Genomic DNA, 5,245 nt, shown 5'->3' with positions numbered 1-5,245 from the left:
ATTGATCTATTGATCACTTGAAAATTGCTTTGAAGCTAATAGTTTGTGTGAGACAGCTATTCCCGTCTTCCAAGAATGTTTCAATGATTAAGATGAAGTTTAGAACGATTAACCATTGATTCAATATAACACAATATGCCTACTTGTATGCTAACTGTTGCACGTTATTAAAAGTTCGGGAACCATAGTATGCATACCTGTATGCGTACTGGTTGGTTAGTTGAAAGTCCGGGAACTTAGTATGCATACCCGTATGCGTACCGGCTAAAGTTCAAGTCTGGTAATTCAACTGAGTTTGGAGGTATACGTACCCGTTCGCGTACTAGTGAACCCAAACTATATCCAGCCACTTAGGTATGCGTACCCGTTTGCATACTTAAGTGGGTTAAGTTCTAAAATCGGTTTGTTCATGAAATAATACTTTTATATATTAAGGAATGCAAATGCAATCTTTTGCAAACCGTGGCTATAATGTTCATGAATTGATTCATGTGAATATAAACAATTGAACAACTCCATAACTAGTTTCATTTGAGTCATTTGAACTAGTTGTGATTAAGATGAACAAGGTTGATATGAAAGTGTTCATATGGCTAACTTCGGTTAACTATTGTTGAGCCAACTATGTGCACACGTTTGGGTAAGGTTACTCATACCTAAACGAAGTCACATTTCATTTGTGTATAACAAGCTAAGTTCGATCTAACGGTTGAAAGATATTAGCTTGACTCTAATCAGGTTTTCATCTAACGGTGAATATTGAATGCTTTGTTACCAAGGTAACATTGATTGCAAACCCTGATTTGAAGACTATATAAGGGAGAACTCAGCAACTGGGAAACCTGATCCCCACACCTCTTGTGTGATACTAGTTGTGACTAGAGTCGATTATCCTTTAACCTAGGTTTTTCCTAAAACCATTATAGGTTAACGACTTGAAGATTTCATTGGAATTCTGAAGCCAGACCTAACTATTTTCTTTGTAGTTGCTTGTTGTGATATTAATTTGTTCTATCGTTTTGATTCTTATCTTCTTAATATCTTCTCGAGATTTAATATCCGATAATTCAGATAAAAAGTGGTCACAAACATCTTCGTCTCATCGTTTGTGATTCCACAATATCTTGTTTCGCTTCCATACGATTAAGATTATTGTGAGGTGATTGATATTACTAGGATATCCTTCGGGAATATAATTTCGATGTATCAATTGGTTCCTGTTCACGTTGATTTATCAAAAGACGGAACAAAAACTCATAGGTATTTCTGTGGGAGACAGATTTATCTATTCAATAGACTTTTATGTGTGAGACAGATTTGTTTATCAGGTCTTCGACTTGGGTCGTAGCAACTCTTAGTTGTGGGTGAGATCAGTTAAGGGAATCAAGTGCGCAGAATCCGGCGTGGTTCAAGAGGCGTAAGGAACTCAACCGTACCTTAATCGGTGTCAGATTGGTTAAGGCTCAACTACATTCCAATCCAAAGTTAATTGGTAGTAGGATAGAGTCTGTAGCGGCTTAATACAGTGTGGTGTTCAAATCTGGACTAGGTCCCGGGGTTATTCTGCATTTGCGGTTTCCTCGTTAACAAAATTTCTGGTGTCTGTGTTATATCTTTTCCGCATTATATTTTTATGTAATTGAAATATCACAAGTTGTGCATAGTTCAATTAATTAGATAATCCAACCTTTGTTTGTTGATATAAATTTATTGACACTTGGATATTGGTCTTTAGTACCATCCAAGTTATTTCTCATATTAATTCGGCTTACAGATTTCTATCTGTTCGATTGCAGATTGATTTGAGAAATTGAGACATAACTCTTGGATGTATTTTCTTTGATTGAGCCTGACTGTCTAGTTGATTCTCTTAGAAATATATTGGAGTTAGTCCATATAGATTGCCTAAACGAAATACTGGATGTGGTTGTTAGACCCCCGGTTTTTCAATTGGTATCAGAGCTGGAAAACACGTTTAAGACCTCATAAGTCTGTGTTTGTAGCAATCTTACTCTATGGACAGAAACGGTATTTCGATAAATGTGCCACTAGATCCAAGGATTCTTGAGTTCTCTTCCATGACTGATTTAATAAAATCTGTTGAAGAAATTCTATCTAAGCCTCCATCAGGTTTAAAATCCCTTGAAGTGTTTTCAGGGCTTGAAAAGAAACTTGAAATCTTATATCTTGATGTTGAGTCATACCTCCAGAAAGAACAAGAATCTCTTGACAAGCTAAATTAAGTTATGATGAATAATATTCATGTTGAGTTTGATTTTGATTTACTAATCAGTAAATGCAATGTTCTTCCTTTTGGTAATCCAATTAGTAGCAAACTAAACGTACTACAAAAGGAGTTTAAATCTCAGTTTTCTGACTGTATCACCTCAAAGCATGAATCAGTTTAGTGGCCAAACCCTGATACACCTTCTCAAAATAATGATATTTCCCTCTTTCATGAGAAAGTCAGGATGTATCTTCTTATATATCAAAAGAGTTTCCCTTTGCAATACTGAACATTATCTGGAAAAACTGTGTTTTATAAGTTGCAAACGAAGAAATGAGGAACACGGAGTGTCTTTGCTCTTTTTATGTTCTTTAAAAAACTTGTAAAAACAGTTCCTTGGGTTTCTCTCATTACTGTAATATATAAGAGTTGTTGGAAAGAAACTCTCTCTTGGTGTCATGGTGTGCAAAGTTTTTTGGTTACTTGTTAAAAGATTTTTGAGCTTTGCTCCAATCTTATTTATAACTTGTTTAAATAACATCTCATAAAACAAACAAGCCTTTGCCGCACACGTATGGTTCACATACCCTGAATTCGTAACCTTTATGTATTTGAACCGCGTTCCATAACGAACTTAACCAGTTCAGGTTCCACCGTTCGACACTTAAAAAGAGAAAGAACTCTCTTCCTTCACTTCACCTCTTCTTCTTCAGAGTTCGATTGCGAAAAAGAAAACCCAAAAGTTCGCATACCTTCGATCACCGTAACCTCAATTCTCAATCGTTCTGGGTGTTCTTGGTATCATTGGAATCACCACGAGAATCTACATCATGGGTTGGTCCTTGTTTCTCTTTTCGTTGCAGTTCTGGAGCTTCACCATTAACGCAAGTTCGTGTACCAAGAGAAGTTTTTATCCTAAAGGTCAAGAACGATTTTCTTCCTAATCATCGTTTCGGAGCTTTCTCATTTCCAACAGTTCGGGTATTTGAGTAAGTTCTTCTTCTTCTTCCTTTATGTTTCTCTTTTCAACAATGGCATATATGAAGAGGACAACTCATGGTGGGAGATCAAGTGGTCAAGGTGGTGATAATACTTATTATTGATCCCAGTCTTCGTTCTAGGTTTGTTAACCCTGCTGCTCGCGACCTCTTTTTGGAGTATAAGAATAAACAACCTATTTTTGAAAGATACTATAATGCTTCTGAAATTAATGTAAAGAACCTGACTGAGTTTTTCAAAAATCACACATGGGGTTTAATTCACAAACCAATGGGAACTTCTCGCATTGGTATGTATGCACAGTTTTATGCAAACATTCATGATCCAAACCCTGTCAATTGCATGTTAAAAACTATTGTAGGAGATAAAATTTTCACTGTGGATCGTCATGTTATTGCATACCTGTTGAATGTGACTCAAATTGGTAGTGTCTGATTCCCTCCTCCTGAGCAAGAAAGATTGACTACAGATGTAATGTAAAATCGTCTTCTTAATAGAGACGTTTCTTGGAGAGATGGTAAGATTGATGTTCATGGTGCTGAGTTGTTTCTCAAAGTTTCTAGAAAAATTGTTTGTGGCAACATGATGCCGAGCACTGTTGACAAAATGTTATGGACCAGGTCTCTTGCTGAATTGGTATGTTATATTGTTGAAGGAAGAGACACTGATTTCTGTGGACATATTGTCAATCAGATGATAAGTGTGAAACAGACCTCGAAGAAAACTCCAGGATCTCCTTGTCTCATTTCAAGGATTTGCAGTCATTTTGGCATCATCCCCTTTGGCTCCGATCTTGGAGGACCAAAAGTCTTGACCATGACAGGCATCGAAAAGATGAAGCAACCTTCAACTAGAGCCTCATCAGTACTTCAGAAATTGCAAACTCTGAGCTTGTCCGTCTTCAGCATTAAGTTGGATGTATGAGAGAGCAGTTGGAGTATGCTAAAGCAGAACATCCAGATCTGATTGAAAAGTTTAATGAAATTTTTATTGATTATTATGATTTATGTGAGACAATCATTTGATGTAGACTTGGAATGTTTCGTATTGATCTATTAATCACTTGAAAATTGCTTTGAAGCTAATAGTTTGTGTGAGACAACTATTCTCGTCTTCCAAGAATGTTTCAATAATTAAGATGGAGTTTAGAACGATTAACCATTGATTGAGTATAGCAAAGTATGCGTACTTGTATGCTAACTGTTGCAAGTTATTCAAAGTCCGGGAACCATAGTATGCATACCTGTATGCGTACTGGTTAGTTAGTTGAAATTCTGAGAACTTAGTATGCATAACCATATGCATAACGGCGTAAAGTTCAAGTCAGAGAATTCAACTGAGTTTGGAGGTATACGTAACCATTCGCATACTGGCGAACCCAAACTATGTCCGGCCACTTAGGTATGCATACCCGTTTGCATATTTGAGTGGGTTAAGTTCTAAAATCGGTTTGTTCATGAACTAATACATTTATATATTAAGGAATGCAATCTTTTGCAAACATTGGCTATAATGTTCATAAATTGATTCATGTGAATCAAAATCGATTTTTCTTCAACTGTGTCTTGTATACTTCTTTGAGAATATAAACAATTGAACAACTCCATAACTAGTTTTATTTGAGTCATTTGAACTAGTTGTGATTAAGATGAACAAGGTTGATATGAAAGTGTTCATATGTCTAAATTCGTTCAACTATTGTTGAGCCAACTATGTACACACGTTTGGGTACGATTACTCATACCTAAATGAAGTCACATATCATTCAGGTATAACAAGCTAAGTTCGATCTAACAGTTGAAAGATATTAGCTTGACTCTAATCAGTTTTTCATCTAACGATGAATATTGAATGTTTTGTTACCAAGGTAACATTGATTGCAAACCCTGATTTGAAGACTTTATAAGAGAGAACTCTAGCAACTGGGAAACCTAATCCCCACACCTCTTGTGTGATACTATTTGCGACTAGAGTCGATTCTCCTTTAACCTAGGTTTTTCCTAAAACCATTATAGGTTA

This window comes from Papaver somniferum, chromosome 4 (genome assembly GCF_003573695.1).
Source record: "Papaver somniferum cultivar HN1 chromosome 4, ASM357369v1, whole genome shotgun sequence".
Classification (NCBI taxonomy): Eukaryota; Viridiplantae; Streptophyta; class Magnoliopsida; order Ranunculales; family Papaveraceae; genus Papaver; species Papaver somniferum.
The sequence above is the reverse complement of the archived record's forward strand: the minus strand, read 5'-3'. Positions refer to the sequence as shown.